Source organism: Hemiscyllium ocellatum (genome assembly GCF_020745735.1).
Source record: "Hemiscyllium ocellatum isolate sHemOce1 chromosome 27 unlocalized genomic scaffold, sHemOce1.pat.X.cur. SUPER_27_unloc_18, whole genome shotgun sequence".
In the NCBI taxonomy this organism is placed as follows: Eukaryota; Metazoa; Chordata; class Chondrichthyes; order Orectolobiformes; family Hemiscylliidae; genus Hemiscyllium; species Hemiscyllium ocellatum.
In genome coordinates this window covers 288,174-306,576 of record NW_026867485.1, presented here as the reverse complement: position 1 = coordinate 306,576, position 18,403 = coordinate 288,174, and the positions used below count along the sequence as shown (strand labels likewise).

Genomic DNA, 18,403 nt, shown 5'->3' with positions numbered 1-18,403 from the left:
CTGTCTCCAAGTAAGTTTCTCCCTGCCCATCTGCCGGGAGGGAAAGAAGTGGGTGGGAGCAGGTGGAGTCAACTACACTGCTGTAGGTCTGCAGTCACGTGTAGGCCAGACCAGGTAAAGGATGCAGCTGGGACGACTGAGAGAACAACAACAGCAGTTTCCTTCCCTAAAAAGGATGTGACTGAATCAGAATGGGGCTTCCCCCGACCCCGCCCAATGGTTTCATTGTTCGATTCTGACCTCCAGATTTCTGACCGAATTCCAAATCTGCGATCTGCTGCGGTGGGATTCAAACCTGGGAGTTCCAGAACTGGGTTGATAGCCCAGTCCATAATGGCACTCAGCAGTCGCTCCTTCAATCCCCCTGTGATAGCACATGAACTCCTTGGTGCCTCCGCAGGGTGGCTGCCCGGGTAAAGCCCTTCCCACACTCGGGGCAGCTGAAGGACCTCTCCCCCGTGTGGACCCGCCGGTGCTTCACCAGGGCGGAGGAATCGCTGAAGGCCTTCCCACATTCGGGACAGCTGAAGGGCTTCTCCCCCGTGTGGACACGCTGGTGCTTCAGCAGGTCGGAGGAATTGCTAAAGGCCTTCCCACACTCGGGGCAGGGGAATGGCCTCTTCCCCGTGTGGACCCGTTGGTGCTTCAGTAGGGTGGAGGAATCGCTGAAGGCATTTCCGCACTTGGGGCAGCTGAAGGGCCTCTCCCCTGTGTGGACCCGCTGGTGCGTGCGCAAGTTGCCCTTCTGAGTGAATCCCTTCCCACACTCAGGGCAGCAGAAAGGCTTCTCACTGATGTGGATCCGCTGGTGGATCAGCAGGACGGACATCTGGGTAAAGCCCTTCCCACACTCGGGGCAGCTGAAGGGCCTCTCCCCTGTGTGGACCCGCTGGTGCTTCAGCAGGGTGGAGGAATTGCTGAAGAGCTTGCCGCACTCTGTGCAGGGGAACGGCCTCTCCTGCATGTGGACCCACTTGTGGGTCTGAAGGGAAGAGGAATCGTTGAAGGCCTTCCCACACTCGGGGCAGCTGAAAGGCTTCTTCCCAGTGTGGACCCGCTGGTGCATCCGCAACTTGCCCTCCTGAGTGAATCCCTTCCTGCACTCGGAACAAGTGAATGGCCTCTCCCCAGTGTGGACCCGCCAGTGGGTCAGGAGGGTGGAGGAGGTGCTGAAGGCCTTCCCACACACAGTGCAGGAGAACGGCCTCTCCCCCGTGTGGACCCGTCGATGGGTCTGCAGGTCAGAAGAATAACTGAAGTCCTTCCCACAATCGGGGCAGCTGAAGGGCCTCTCCCCTGTGTGGACCCACCGGTGCCTCATAAGGGCAGAGGAATTGCTGAAGGCCTTCCCACACTGGGGCAGATGAATGGCCTCTCTCCGGTGTGACTGCGCCGATGAATCTCCAGGGCAGATGGAGCACGGAAGCCTTTCCCGCAGTCACCACACTTCCACGATTCCTCCACGGGGTGGGATTCCTCAGGTTTCTCCATGGCCGCAGCTTCAGCTGTACACAAATGCGTGTAGAGCCCCTCCTCACCGTGAATTCCTCTTTCCAGGCTGTAGAGCTGTTTCTGGCTTCACACTCAATGCGCTGCAACAGTAGGGTCTCTCATCCAGTCCGACTGATGCTGAAAACGTACTTAAACAGGAACCAAAAAACTTTGCTCCTTCTCACAGAATCACAGTAAAAAATTATTACAGTCTCGATGGATTGAATGACTGTCAGACATTGACGACAAAGTGAGGATTGTAGTTACTGGACTGTCGGTGCTGAAACGTGCGGTGCTGGAAAAGCACAGCTGGTCAGGCAGCATCCGAAGAGCAGGAAAGTTGACGTTTCAGGCATAAGCCCTTCTTCAGTTAATTTTGAAACTTTTGTCCTCAGATCGTCAAATACTCTGTAAAAAGAGATTACAAAAGTCATCAGCGTCAGTCCAGGATAGAAATTCAGAACAAGCAACTCTACTTTTGGGGGAACATTCGTTTCCTTCGTTATTCCGCAAAATTGAAAGCACCATCTCACTCTCTCCCTCCCGCTCCCCCTCTGTTCTCACATTAACGTCCCGGGGAAGTGGGGGGGGGGGGGTGGGGGGGGGGGGGGGGAAGCATTAACACCGACACCAGAGAGAAACTGAACATACAGACGTGGCAAATGTTAGTAGAAAGCCAGAGTCATAGAGATAAACAGCACAGAAACAGACCCTTCGGTCAATCTCTTCCATGCCAACCAGATACTCAAAATCAATCTAGTCCCATTTGTCAGCACTTGGTCCATATCCCTCTGAACCCTTCCTATTCAAACACCCATCCAGATGCCTTTTAAATGCCGTAATTGTACCAGCATCCACCATTTCCTCTGGCAGCTCATTCCTTACACGCATCATACTCTGCATGAAAAAGTTGCCCCTTAGATCCCTTTTAAGTCTTCCCCCCAACCCCGCCTTAAACCTATTACCCCCTAGTCCTGTACTTCCCCATCCCAAGGAAAAGACCTTGTCTATTTGACCCTATCCATGCCCCTCATGCTTTTATAAAAAGTCTGTAATGTTACCCTTCAGACTCTGGCGCGATGGGGAAAACAGCCCCATCCCATCCCTCCGTCCCTCCTCACCCGGGTAATTCAGACACAGACCTGAGTTTGCAGAGTCTGCCCCCTCCCTGGAATCACTCCAGTTGCTACAAGTGAACAGACTGACCCCCACTCCCTCCCGGGATGAAGAGTTGCCCAGAGGGAGGGAGTTTCACTCTGAAACTGACAGGGCCACTTCCGCGTTGTGACGTCATAGATATAGCGAGGGGGCGGGGAAAGGCCGACAACAGCTCCGCGCACTGCGCCTGCGCAGCCCTGCAGTTTGCAACAGGGTAATCCCTTCCTTTCAGAGAATTCCCAGAGTGTGGAAGCAGGCCACTCGGCCCAAGGAGTCCATACCGACCCTCCGAAGGGTAACCCACCTACACCCATCCCCCTACCACCCTGAATAATGCACCTAACGTGCACATCCCTCAACACTACGGGTAATTTAGCTTGGCCAATCCAACCTAACCTGGACAAAGTTAAAAATCAAACACCCAACAGGTTTATTTGGAAGGACTGGTGTTAACAGCGCGGCTCCATCATCAGGTGATTGTGGAGAATAAGATCATAAGGCACAGAATTCATGGAAAAAACATTACAGCGTCCTGCCATTGAAATTACATATTAAACAGACCGGGATTAAGTCTTTCATCGTTTAGAATGGGTTGCAGGTATGTAAGTGGCGACGCATGGCTGCAAGGGTGGAGCGGAGGATCTGGAGGGAGGTCTGTTGCTGGAGGCTTCGGATTTGTTGTAGGTACAGGTTGTCCTGGTTGGGTCCAAATTTTGTTGGTTGGAATGTAGTTCGGAGTCCGTGTGGGATCAGTCGGTTCCGTAGGCAGGTGCTGAGGAAGGAGATGTGGCTGTGGTAACGGGTCTGTTTGAGAACGTGGCTGAAGAGCTTCTGTGCAGAGGAGATGACCTGGGGGGTGCAGTGAGAGAGGGACTCACTGAAATCCTTGTAGAGGGAGGAAGAGAGCTTCTTCAAGGAAGGCATCCTTGCAAGAGGATTCGCAGTAGGTTAAAATCTTCGAGTAAAAAATGAGGTCTGCAGATGCTGGAGATCACAGCTGCAAATGTGTTGCTGGTCAAAGCACAGCAGGCCAGGCAGCATCTCAGGGATAGGGAATTCAACGTTTCGAGCATAAGCCCTTCATCAGGAATAAGAGAGAGAGAGCCAAGCAGGCTGAGATAAAAGGTAGGGAGGAGGGACTAGGGGGAGGGGCGATGGAGGTGGGATAGGTGGAAGGAGGTCAAGGTGAGGGTGATAGGCCGGAGTGGGGTGGGGGCGGAGAGGTCAGGAAGAGGATTGCAGGTTAGGAGGGCGGTGCTGAGTTGAGGGAACCGACTGAGACAAGGTGGGGGGAGGGGAAATGAGGAAGCTGGAGAAATCTGAATTCATACCTTGTGGTTGGAGGGTTCCCAGGCGGAAGATGAGGCGCTCCTCCTCCAGCCGTCGTGTAGTTGTGAAAATCTTACATATGTAATTATGTAAAACTTTCTGTCAATTACGTGTGTGCATGCATGAGGGAGAGAAAAAGTCTCTTTCCGTGCTGTATATCTCTATGTCTATACGATAACAGATGCTTTATTTACGTTGGTGTAAATATTGTTGTAAATCACAGCTGGGTGATAATAGTTAGATGTGAGGGAGAGAGTATTCCTCAAGTAGTGCACTTATAAGAATCCTGGGAAAGCTCTATTTCTGGCTTACTTCCCAATGAAGAAACATTTGGGACAGCATGGTGGCTCAGTGGTTGTTAGTACTGCTACCTCTCAGCACAAGGGACCCGGGTTCAATTCCCGCCTCAGGGGGTTTGCACATTCTCCTCGGGTACTCCAGTTTCCTCCCACAGTCAGGTCATGCTAAATTTAGATTAGATTACTTACAGTGTGGAAACAAGCCCTCCACCGAAGCGCAATCCACCCAGACCCATTCCCCTACATTTACCCCTTCACCGAACACTACGGGCAATTTAGCACGGCCAATTCACCTGACCTGCACATTTTTGGACTGTGGGAGGAAACCCACGCAGACATGAGGAGAATGTGCAAACTCCTGAGGCGGGAATTGAACCCGGGTCTCTGGCGCTGTCAGGCAGCAGTGCTAACCGCTGTGCCACCGTGCCACCCACGATGCCCATAATGTTAGGTGCATTAGATAGGGGTAAATGTAGAGGAATGGGTCTGGGTTGGTTACTCTTCGGAGGATCAGTGTGGACGGGCCTGCTTCCATACTATAGGAATCTAATCTAATTAAGCAGAAGCACCTATATATTTTTAACTTTGTTTCATTTTTCTTGTTTGATTCCATGCAATGACTACACTCTTGTGTCTGATTGGTTTGAGAGATTGGGAGACTGTTGGTTGGGTCTCAATTGACTGAATGTTTTATTGTTCCAGAAGGTGTAAAGGGGTGGGGGTGAGGGTGGGGGGGATGGGGTCAAAGCTTCAGCAGAAATCCAGCAGAGCTGAGAGCAGACCCACATCTTACTCTGTTGGAACAGGAAAATCAACAGAAGACAGAGAAACCAGGACCTGAAATCCGAGCTGACACCAGATTCCCCTGTGATCTGTGCTTTCATTAGCACCTCTCCCATTATCCTGCTTTCCATTTGACTCTTCCCTCAATATTCAGAATCCAATCCTTGTCATTCTGAAGCCAAGTTTCTGGCAGGAGTCTCAGATCATAATTATTCTCTTCAATGTGTGCAGTCAATTCATTCGCTTTTGTTACAATGCAGCACACATTCAGACACACCGTTTTTATTTTCAATTTTTGTGATCTTTAGAATCCAGTTTTGATTGCTGGTATATTTACTCTCGTTGTCCCTTTCTATCATTCTCTGATGTTAATTCTCCAGATCACGACATTGCTCACTGGCCTTGATTTGGATTGGCCGTGCTAAATTGCCCATAGATTCACTACTCTCCAGGAAAAGCAGTTCCTCCTCATCTCTCTCCTAAATCTACTCCCCCTCATGTTGAAGCCTGGTCTCATCTACCAGCAGAAATGACTGGATAGGGTAGGGCTTCATCCCCACAGTTCAATGAATTTCCACTTTCCAGGATGTATTCACTCACTCAGTTGCTGTCTCACAAATGAAAGATTTAATTGCAACTTCTTCTGTTCTCAGTCAAGGCAAAACATCTTTGAAAGCTGCTCTGAAAGTCCAGTCTTCACAACCACACTTCTGCTTTCACCAAAGACGATTACAGTCATACAGCACGGAAACAGACCCTTCGACCCAACTCATCTGTGCCAACAAGTCGTCCTAAATTAATCTAAATAATTTGCTAGCATTTGGCCCATATCCCCCTAAACCCTTCCTCTTCATATTCCCATCCAGATACCTTTTAAATTTTGTAGGAATTGTATCAGCCTCTACCACCCTCTGTGAAAAAGTTGCTCCTCAGGTCCCTTTTAAATCATTCCCTCTCACCGCAAACATATGCTGCCTAGTTTTGAACTCCCCTAACCTGGGTACTCACCCTATCCTGCCCCTTATAAACATCTATAAGGTCACCCCTCAACCTCCAATGCTCCACGGAAAATATCCCTGGCCTATTTAGCCTCTTCCTGTGTCTCAAACACTCCAACTCTGGCAACAGCCTTGAAAATCCTTTCTGAACCCTTTCAAAGTTTCACAACATCTTTCCTGTAGTAGGGAGATCAGAACTGAACACAGTGTTCTAAAAGTGGTCTAACCAATGTCCTGTACAGCCACTCCATGACCTCCTAAGACTCACTTTCAAGGAACTATGAACCTGCATTCCAAGGTCTCTCTGTTCTGTGACACTCCCCTTCACTGTGTCAGTCCTGCCTGGATTGCTTGACCAAAATGCAACACTTCACATTTCTCTAAATTAAACTCCATCTGCCACTCCTCAGCCCATTGGCCCATCCGATCAATTCTAATTTACAGCAAACTCTTTTTCCTCTCTAATTCCCTGGAAGCTGAAAATCTCCATCCCACGCAATCTCCCTCCATTCTCACTTTGTTGAACCTATTTCCTGCTGCATCTCATCCTGAAGGGTCTGGTTCATGCTGATTAACAGGTGTCACAAAGCTAGTTCCTTTTTTGGACTAAAAGCTTTTCCCTGGCTCAAGGAGACGCTGTCCATGACTTTTTTCAGAGAGGTAATAAACCAGCCAGGTTCTGATCAGTCTGGTTTGAACAGAGATGAAAAGAATTTTGAGAGGCCTTTTGTTTATATCTAAACAGATGTGACTTCAGGCCAAATTGGTCATGTTTTAGAAGTGACCTGAGCAGTTTTAGTTCAGTCTTGAACTGGTTGCAAGTTCAACAGGGAGCTGTGTGGAAACTCTCTCTCTCTCTTTCCTGTCTCTCAACTTCAACCTATAAGCATGTGTCCCATTTATAATGGGTTTCAAAGGGAGTTGGCTTATTGGGACAGTTGTGTATATTCAGAACAGCATAACTGAGTCTAGTTGGATAGGCTGAGTTCTGTAGGAGTTCTTTATTCTGATCTTTGTGTTGCATTGTATAATTTTGAGAATACATTTTTTGACTGTTTTAAAATCTAGTAGTCAACTGAGCTCATTTACTCCAGATAATTTTCACTAGACACTGACTAAACCAAATTACAAAGTTATGGTCTGGGGCTGCCTGCTTAAAAATGTTTTGAGTGGTCTGGATTAGTCCTTAACACAGGCCCACACTCTCACTCAGGGGAGATTTAATGGAAACATACAGAACATTGAAAGGCCTAAACAAAGTGGGCATTGGGAAGATGTTTCCATTAGTGGGAGAGACCAGGACCTGAAAGAGACTAGAAAAGGGAAGACCTTTTAGAAGGGAGATAAGGAGAAACTTTTCAGCCTGAGAGTGGTGAATCCATGGAATTCATTGCCACATGAGGCTGTGGAGGCCAGGTCACTGAGGATATTTAAGACTGAGATAGATAAGTTCTTGAGTATCAAGGGTTATGGGGAGGAAGTGGGAGAATGGGGTTGAGAAACATATCAGCCACGATTGTGTGGTATGAGCAGACCTGATGGGCTGAATGGCCTACTTTCTGCTCCTCTGTCTTATGGTCTCTTGCTGTCTTGGACACAGAGTGAGAGAATTGGGAGCAGGAGTAGGCCATTTGGTCTTTTGAGCATGCACCAGCACCGAACAGATCATAACTGGATATGAATATACCTACATCTAGGTGGATAGGCTGGGACATTTTTCACTGAAGCACAGGAAGTTGAGAGGTTACCTATGAAGTTTATAAAACCAAGAGGGGTATCAATGAGGTGAGTGGCTGGTGCTGTTTCCTTCAGGTGGGGGTTTCAAGATTAGGGAGCAAACTTTTAAGGAGAGGGGAGAAAAATTTTAAAAAAGACATGAGGAACACCTTTTTTTGAAAAAAAAGAGTGGTTTGTGTGTGGAATCAATGTCCTGAGGAAGTGATGGATATAGGTACAGTAATAACATTCAAAAGACATTTGGATAAGTACATGAGTAGGAAAGGTTCAAAGGGATAAGAGCCAAACTATGTGGGACTAGTTTAGTTTATAATATAGCCAGCATGGACTAGCTGGACTGAAGTGTCTGTTTCTGTGCTGTATGACACTGTAACTGTTCTGGTCTTAAAACCATTATTTTTGCCTTCCCCCATCACCATCCACTTCTTTGTTGTTCAGAAATCAGATGAACGCAGGCTTGAATATATTCAATGACTGCCTGATCACAGAAAGCCATCCCAACTTCTGAATTCCTGCTAATATACCACTTGCCTTGCTGATTGCTTGCTACACCCTGTCTGACAACTGGCAGTGACTGGTGTGGAAGGTTGCTGAGACCCCATTGTACATCCACACATCATTCCTGATGAAGGGCTCGTGACCAAATCACCAACACTCCTGGTCCTGGATGCTGCCTGACCTGCTGTGCTTTTCCAGCACCACACTTTTCGACTAATCTCCAGCATGTGCAGCCCTCACTTTCTCCACAGCCCAGTATATAAGCATCTAAACAATGACCTTTTTTCCGCATTTTCTTCCACAGCAAAGGCAAGATCATTACATTGTGTTATTGCGTTTGCCAATGGAGACAGACCTGAACCAACATTTGCAGAGTCTGTTCCCCCAACCCCCGATTCACCCCATTTCCTTTCAGTTGCTGCAAGTCAACAATTGAAGCTCAGAATTTAGAAAAGAAACGGAAAATAGGATGAGAAAAGAGAGTGCCGTACTCACAGATGTTGGACAGAGGAAGGAGGTTGCAATCTAGAGTGAAGTTCAATCTTTATTCAGAGAGAGGAGCAACAACAGCAACTTCCGAAGCTCATGTTCCAACTTCCGCATTCAGACAATAGGGGCGCTCTGATTGGCAGGAGGACCAGTCTCTTTCCGGTCCTCCAGTGCTTCCTATTGGTCCATCAAAAGAAGGACGCGAGCCGTGTGCGCGGACACCGAGCAGCTGGCGGCGCAGTTTTTTGCTGACTCCGAGGAGCATGCGCAGTGCTTGCTGACAGAGAGGCTGGAGATCCTGGGAGCTGGTGTTACTGACAGGTTTGAAGTGTCCAAATGCCAGGAGGAGGAAAAAAGGCTGGAGCCACTTTCTTTTCCCCATCTGTGGCTCGACTTCTTAGTCATTTTGCATTTGTTTGGCTGCTCAACTTTTGTATATCTTTTCCCCAAGGTTGGGGTCCTAAACTAGAGGGCAAAGGTTTAGGGTAAATGGGGAAAAATTTGGAGGGACCTCGGATTAGAAATAAAAACAGTGTGAAAGTTAATTGGCCTCAAGAAATGCCCTCTCTTACACCCCAACAAAAATAGATTGTTCACAGCCCTATTGATCACTCAGTGGGAAGAATGTTGTGAAACTTGGAAGGGTTGAGAAACGACGTATAAGGATGTTGTTAGGGTTGGAGCTCCAGGGAGAGGCTGAATAGGCTGGGGCTGTTTTCCCTGGAGTATTGGAGGCTGAGGGGGTAACCTTATAAACGTTTATAAAATCATGAGGGGCATAGATAATGTAAATAGACAAGGTATTTCCCCTGGGGTGGCAAGGTCCAGAAGTAGAAGACATTAGTTTTAGGGTGAGAGGGAAAACTTAAAAGTGTCCTATGGGGCAACTTGTTTCTCGCAGAGAGTGGTGCGTGTATTGAATGAGCTGCCAAAGGAAATGGTACAATTACAACATTTATAAGGTATCTGGATGGGGACATGAACAGGAAGGGTTACAGGGATATGGGCAAAGTGCTGGCAAATGAGACTAGATTAATTTAGGATATGTGGTCACTCGGGACCGAAGGCTTTGTTTCTGTGCTGTGTAATTCTACGATTGTTTTTCGACGTAGTCAGAGCCAATTTCACAAGACTAGGAATAGGCCATTCATCCATTACAGCCTGTCCTCAACTGTGGCCTAACTGCACATATTTCAATGCGAGTTTCAAAAGATGTCTGCACCTTTTTTATGAAATTCATCATGCTTTAATAATGTTTCTGACTATATCATTTTAGCTATTCTTAATTTTAAAAATAAGCCATTTCCCAGGTAGAGTCATCACCATCCATTCTCTCTCCCTCTTATTATTGGTTCCTGAATCCTGGCACCAGACAGACAATAATATCATCTGGCATCCTGCTGGCAACTGCAGAGAACGCAGACAATCCCTGACCCAATCAGAAGGCTGTCCTGAGGGGAATGACCATCTCCCAGAATAAAGTGTCCGGTTAAGATCCCCCCACCCACCACCACCACCACCACCGTGTCTGCAGCCTGGCTTCCAGCTGAATCTGTCTGAGCCGAAGGCCCTCCAGCGTGTGTTTACCCTGGATGATACCATCCAGAGCCTCCCACCTTCTGTGAGACAAGTGCCACTCTGTCCTCTCCAATGTGTATTGTGTCACTGCTTAACTGTTTTCAGTGGCTGAGCAGAAGTTGATGGCCAAGTTCAGAACCCATGAGGATAACCTTGGGTGACCCCACTACACCCTCACACTCACACAGACCCTCTCTCATACACATGGTCTCTCTCAGACACACACACAAATCCACCAATGCACACACCCTCACAGGCTCCTACTCCATCATACACACATGCAAAAATACACACGCACTCACACTACTCTCTCATGCACGCACATACATACAAGTCCATGGGATGAATTTGCGTTTGCAGTATTATATTTGTAGATAGATTCAATGTGTGCTTTTTGTGGAAACATCGGCAGGCAGTTAATGAAGACAATCAATCCATGTCATATTTTATCAACTCATACTTTGGAAATAGAACCAGTCTGATTCAAAATTGGGATACAGACAGACCGAACCTCACACCTTTCATGCATTGTCTGAGCTGAGATGTCCCCTATTTTTATTAAACCCTAAGTCATCTTGAGAACATGAATTAAAAGTAGTTCTGGGATTTACATATTAATGAACAGAAACCTGCAACCCATTCTAAAAGATGGAAGACTTAACAGCAATCTTGGTTTGTTCAATATATCATTTCAGTTGCATGACACTGATCTTTTACTATAAAATCTGTGTCTTCTGATCCTGCTCCACAGCTCCCTGATGAAGGAGCAGCGCTCTGAAAGCTAGTGCTTCCAAATAAACCTGTTGCACTATAACCTGGTGTTGTGAGATTTTAACTTTGTGCACACCAGTCCAACACTGACACCTCCACAGCATTTCTAGTGAACACAGCCCACACTTCCACCAGGAAACTTTACAATGCTGATAAAACAACGCAGTACCTGCATTCCTAAAAATTTTACAATATCTAATGATACTAGCTACTCATTCACTGCTCCATCTGATACATAACATTGGAAACTTAGTGCAGGAGGCTGAACGAATAGAGCAGCTTTAAAAACAAAAACCATCTGGAGCTCAAAAGCTTTCAATGAGAGTCTGAGCCCGGCAGTAAGTTCAGGTAATCTTTATTGCAACCCAACTTTGTTACAGCTTCAGATCCCCTCAGCAATAAAGGTGTAGAAAAAGTATTTTTTAAAAACAGCTCAAGGTCAAAGCGCACACACTTCTCCCCCCGCCCCCTCACCCCCACTTTCTTTACTATTTGTCAGCACAGAGTTGTCCTTTTGTAATTGGATCCTTGGTATAGCCATAAACTAGGAGAAGTATTGCCTCATGCACCAATTTAAACCCATACCTTGTCTCTAAGTAGGTTTCCCCCCTGCCTCATCGGCTGGAGTTGGGTGGGGAAGCGTGCAGAATAGTCAACCAGACTGCTGTGGGTCTGGAGTCACGTGTAGGTCAGCCCGGGTAAAGGATGCACTGGGACGAGTGAGTGAATCCGTTCCCACAACAACAGTTTCCTTCCCTAAAAAGGTTGAGTGAATCAGATGGGGGTTCCCCCTCCCCTCCCTGACAATTGTTTCATTGTTAGATTCTGAACTCCAGATTTCTAACCGAATTCCAATTCCGCCATCTGCCTTGGCAGCTCCCAGAACTGGGTTGATAGTCCAGTCGATAAAGGCACTCAGCCGTCGCTGCTTTAAACCCCCTGTGATGGCATGTGAACTCTCTGGTGTCTCTGCAGGTGGGAGGAGCGGCTAAAGCTCTTCCCACACTGATAGCAGGTGAATGGCCTCTCCCCTGTGTGGACCCGCTGGTGCCTCAGCAGGTCAGAGGCCTGGGTAAAGCCCTTCCTGCACTCTGGGCAGCTGAAGGGCCTCTCCCCCGTGTGGACCCGCTGGTGCTTCAGCCTGTCAGAGGAACTGTTGAAGGCCTTCCTGCACTCTGTGCAGGGGAACGGCCTCTCTCCCGTGTGGACCCGCTGGTGGGTCAGCAGGGCAAAGGAATTGCTGAAGCCCTTCCCACATTCGGTGCAGAGGAACAGCCTCTCTCCAGTGTGGACCTGCCGGTGGGCCAACAGGGTGGAGGCCTGGGTAAAGCCCTTCCCGCATGTGGAGCACCTGAAGGGCTGCTCCCCCGTGTGGACTCGCCGGTGCCTCACCAGGTCGGAGGAATTGCTGAAGGCCTTCCCACACTCAGGGCAGCTGAAGGGCCTCTCCCTGGTGTGGACCCGCCGGTGCCTCACCAGGTCGGAGGAATGTCTGAAGGCCTTCCCACACTCTGTGCAGGGGAATGGCCTTTCCCCGGTGTGACTGCGCCGATGAATCTCCAGAGCAGATGGGAAACGGAAATCTTTCCCACAGTCGCCACACTTCCACGGTTTCTCCATGGGGCAGGATTCCTCGTGTTTCTCCATGGCCGAAGCTTCAGCCGCACACAACACGTGTAGGGCTCCTCCCCTCCATGAATTCCTCTTTCCAGGCCTTATAACTGTTTCAGGCTCCACACTCAGTGCACTCCAACAGTAGGGTCTCTCATCCAGTCCCATTGACGTTGAAAACGGACTGAAACAGGAACCAAAAAGCTTTGATCCTTCTCACAGAATCAGTCAAAGATTGTTGTGGTCCCGATGGATTGAGTGACTGTCAGACACTGACGTCAAAGTGAGGATTGCAGACGCTGGAGAGTCAGTATCGAAAAGTGCGACGCTGAAAAAGCACAGCAGGTCAGGCAGCACCTGAGGAGCAGGAGAGTCGACATTTTGGGCATAAGTCCTTCATCTGTTGATTTTGAAACTTCCGTCTTCAGATCTTCAAATACTCTGTAAAAAGAGATTACAAAATTCATTACTGTCAGTCCAAAATAAAAATTCAGAACAAGCAATTTGTTTGTGTTATTATTCCACAAAATTGAAAGCACTATCCCACTCTCTCTCTCTCCCGCCCTCCGCTCTAACTCATTCTCCTGAAGGTGTTGATTCAGGATCTTATAGGGGCAGAAAAGCAAAAACGTCAAGACTGACATCTCTTTGAGTTTTGGATAACTCCACCTGAAATTTAATATCTTTCACAACACTGGGATATTGCTGAGAGTGAGCAGGTCTGACTTTGGGAAGCAAAATAATGCCAATGCAGGTTCTTGAAGAACAACCAGGCACAAAATGGTTAACATTCCCAGGAAATGGGGGGTGGGGGGAAGCAAAATGAACCATCAAGGCATTGACCCCGCCACCAGAGAGACTGAACACACAGACATGACAAACATTCGTGGAAAGCCAGAGTCATCGAGATGTACAGCACAGAAACAGACACTTCGGTCAAATTCTTCTGTGCCCAACCAGATATCCAAAATTAATCTCGTCCCATTTGCCAGCGTTTTACCCATATCCCTTTGAGCCCTTCCTTTTCATACACTCATGCTGATGACTTTTAAATGTTGTCATTGTACCTGCCTTCACCACTTCCTTTGGCAGCTCATTCCATACATGCACCATCCTCTGTGTGAAAATGTTGCCCCTTAGGTCTCTTTTCAGTCTCCCTCCCCCTGCCCTCACTTTAAATTTATTATCCTCGAGTTCTGGACTCCCCATCCCAAGGAAAAGACCTCGTTTATTTACCCAACCCATGCCCCTCATGATTTTACAAAAGTCTATCAGGTTACCCCTCACACTCTGACGCACTCGGGAAAACAGCAACACCCTATCCTTCCAACCCTCCTTACCCGGGTAATTAAGACACAAGTTTGCAGAGTCTGCTCCCTCCCTGGGTTCACTCCAGTTGCTACAAGTGAACACATTTCCTCCCCCCGCATTCCACCCACTGCTTCCCCCTCTCCCCCACTACACTGCTTCCCTCCTCCTCACCTTCTCTTCAGAGAACCCTCACTGTTCTAACAAGTCCACACCAACCTCCGAATAGCAACCTCACCACACCATTCCCCTACTCTTATTGCTCTACATTTACCCTCTGACTAATACATCTAACCTGCACATCCCTGGGCACTGTGGCTAATTTAGCACCGCCTATCCACCTAACCTGCACTTCCCTAGGCACTATGGGTAATTTGGCCCGGCCAATCAAACCTTACCTGGACAAAGTTAAAAATCACACAACACCAGGTTGTCGTCCAACAGGTTTATTTGGAAGCACGAGCATTTGGAGCGCTGCTCCTTCATCAGGTGGTTGTGGAGTGTAAGATCATAAGACACAATTTCTGGAAAAACATTAGTGTCCTGGCATTGAAATGATATATTGAACAAACCTGGATCGTTAAGTCTTTCATCTTTTACAATGGATTGCAGATATCATTAATATGTAAATCCCAAAACTTCCTGTAAGGCACCTTCTCAGGATAACTTTGAGGCTTTATAACAGAAGGGGACACCTCAGCTCAAACAATGCATTAAAGGCGTGAGGTCAGAATCTGTCTGTATCCCAGTCTAGAGTCAGACTGGTTCTATTTCCAAGGTGAAATTTACAAAATATTACATGTATTAATTGCCTGCAGATTGTGCATTTTTTTGAGAAAAATAGAATGCATATGCAAATATCATTCTGCAAACACAAATTCACCCCCATGGACTTGTGCAGGTGTGTGCATGACAGAGAGAAAAAATCTGTTTCCATGCTGTATATCTCTATGTCAATTTGACAACAGATACGTTTTTTTCTGTTGGTATAAATATTGTTGTAAATCATAGTGGGTACTAATAGCTCGATGTAAGGGTGAGAGAATTCCTCAAATAAGGCACTGTAGGAATCCTGGGGGAGTAGTATTTCTGGTTTACTTCCTATTGAACAATATAAAGCACAAGCACCTACTTAATTCTAATTTTGGTTCATATTTCTTGTTTTATTCCCTGCCATGACTACACTCGGTGTCTGGATGGTTAACAGGCTGGGAGATTGGGGGTCTGGATGGTTAACAGGCTGGGAGATTGGGGGTCTGGATTGACTTATTGTTCCGGAAGGGAAAAAAAAGGGGGTGGGGGTCAAAGCATCAGCAGAAATCCAGGAGGGGTGAGAAATCAGGACCTGAAATCTGAGCTGACACCAGATTACCCTGTGATCAGTGCTTTGATTACCTGTGCTAACCCTCTCCCTTTATCTTGCTTTCCATTTGATCACCTCCTCAATATTGAGGATCCAATCCTTGTCATCCTGGAGCCATATCTCTGTAAGGAGTCCCATATTTTAATTATTCCCTTCAATGTGTGCAGTCAATTCATTCACTTTTGTTGCAATGCAGCACACATTCAGACACACCATTTTTAGTTTCAATTTCTGTGATCTTTATAATCCAGTTTTGGTTGCTGGTACATTTACTCTCCATGTCTTTCTGTCATTCTCGGATGTTCATTTTTCACATCACTGTATTGCTCACTGGCCTTGATTTAGATTGGCCATGCTAAATTGCCCATAATGTCCAGAGATGTGCAGGTTAGGTGGGTTAGACATGGGAAATGCAGGGTTAGAGTTTCATAGTAATAGAAGCAGGAGTAGGTCATTTGGCCAGTCGAGCCTGATTCGCCATTCATTTAGATCATGACTGATCTCTCCAATGTCTCAGCTTCTCCTCCCTGCATTGTCCCAACTACCCTTAATACCTTTACCATGCAAAAACCCATCTAACTGTGTCCTGAATATACTTAATTAAGCTGCCTCTACTGCTTCCCTGGGCAGAGAATTACATAGATTCACTATTCTCTGGGAAAAGCAGTTCTTCCTCATCTCTATCCTAAATCTACTCCAACTAATCTTGAGGTCTGGTCTCACCCACCAGCAGAAATGACTGGATAGGGTAGGGTTTTATCCCCACAGTGCAATGAAATCCCACTTTCCACCAAAATCTCAGATGTACTCTCACTCAGGTGCTGTCTCATAAATGAAAGATTTCATTGCAACTTCTTCTGCTCCCAGTAAGGACAAAACATCTTTGAAGGCTGCTCTGAAAGTCCAGTCTTCACAATGACACTTCTGGTTTCACCAAAGACCAAGAGAGTCATACAGCACAGAAACAGACCCTTCAGTCCAACTCGTATGTGCCGCCCAGATATCCTAACTTAATCTAGTCCCAGTTACCAGCATTTGGCCCATACCCCTCTAAACGCTTCCTATTCTTGTACCCATCCAGATGCCTTTTAAATGCTGTAATTGTATCAGGCTCCACCCCTTCCTACGACAGCTCATTCAATACATGCACCACCTTCTGTGTGAAACAAGTTGCCCTTAATGTCCCTTTTAAATCATTCCCCTCTCACCTCAAACGTATGCTCTCTAGTTTTGCATTCACCCTATCCATGCCGCTTATAAGGTCACCCAAGCATCTGATGCTCCAGGAAAATATCCCTGACCGATTCAGCCTCTCTCTGTAGATCAAACCCTCCAACTCTGGCAGCAGCCTTTTTAAGTCTTTTCTGACCCGTTTCAAAGTTTCACATCATATTTCCTGTAGCAGGGAAACCAGAACTGAATGCAGTATTTTAAAAGTGGCCTAACCAATGTCCTGTACAGCCACAACATGACCTCCCAACTCCGATACTCAATACTCTGACTAATAAAGGAAAGCTTACAAAATGCCTTCTTCACTATTCTGGCTACCTGAGACTGCACTTCCAAGGAACAATGAACCTGCACTTCAATGTCTCTTTGTTCTGAAACACTCCCTTAACTGTCCTGCCTGGATTGCCTTACCAAAATGCAAACATCACATTTCCCTAAATTAATCTCCATCTGCCACTCCCTGGCCCATTGCCCCATCCAAACAATTCTAATTTATAGTGAACTCTCTGTAATTCTTATTCCCTGGAAGTTCAAAATCTCCATCCCACACACTCCCTCCATTCTCACTTTGTTGAACCTAATCCCTGCTGTACCTCATCCTGAAGGGTCTGGTTCATGCTGATTAACAGGGCCACACTCAGGGGAATCTAACTGAAACAAACAGAATACTCAATGGCCTGGATGAGTTGATGCTGTGAAGATGTTTCCATTGGAAGGAGAGACTAGCAGCCGAGGGCACAGCCTTAGAGTAAAGGGAAGACCTTTCAGAACAGAGATTAGGAGAAATTTCTTTAGCTAGAGAGTGGTGAACTGGTGGACCTCATTGCCACAGAAGGCTGTGGAGGCCAGGTAACTGAGGATATTTAACACTGAGACAGAAACAGTTCTTGAGTATCAAGGGGATCGAGGGGTTAACTATCCAGACACTTATCAGCCGCGATTGAATGGTCTGGGCAGACCCAGTGAGCTGAATGGCTTTAATTTCTACTCCTATGAATAGGAAAGGTTCAGAGATATATAGGCCAAACAAGGTAGGACAAGTTTAGATTATGAATATAGTCAGCATGAAATCAAGTATCTGTTTCTGTGCTGTACGATTCTGTAACTGTTCTTAAAACCATTTTTTTCTGTTCCCTCATAACCATCCACTTCATTGTTGTTCAAAAATCAGATGAACTCAGCCTTGAATATATTCAATGACCCCTTAACCGCAGGAAGGCCTACCCCACCTCTGAACTTAATTCCTCTTGCTAATACACCTTGCCCTGCTGACTGCTTAGTGCACCTGTCTGACAACTGGTATTGACTGGTGTAGAAAGACACTGAAACCTCTTTGTACATCCACATAACATTCCTGATGAACGGCTCGTGTCCAAAACGTCGACTCTCCTGGTCCTTGGATGCTGTCTGACCCGCTGTTCTTTTCCAGGGCCACACTTGTCAACTCTGATCTCCAGCATCTGCACTCTTCACTTTCTCCATATCCCAAAATATCACCATTAAAACAATGCACCTCCTTTCTGCTTTTGTTTTCCCACAGCAAAGGTTACATTATCACATTGTGGTCATGCATTTGCCATGTATTTGCCAATTGAGACACAGATCTGGACCAACATTTCTAGACAAAAGTAAGTACTGCAGATGCCGGAGATTAGAGTCGAGAGTGTGGTGCTGGAAAAGCACGCGGGTCAGGCAGCATCCGAGCAGCAGGAAAATTCCTGATGAAGGACTTTTGCCTGAAACGTCGATTTTCCTGCTCC

General features: G+C 46.9%; 1 pseudogene; it reads right to left on the bottom strand.

Moving 5' to 3' along the window:
• Window positions 1-18,403, bottom strand: part of LOC132807535 (zinc finger protein 721-like) — a 73,609-nt pseudogene that overhangs the window by 54,931 nt on the left and 275 nt on the right.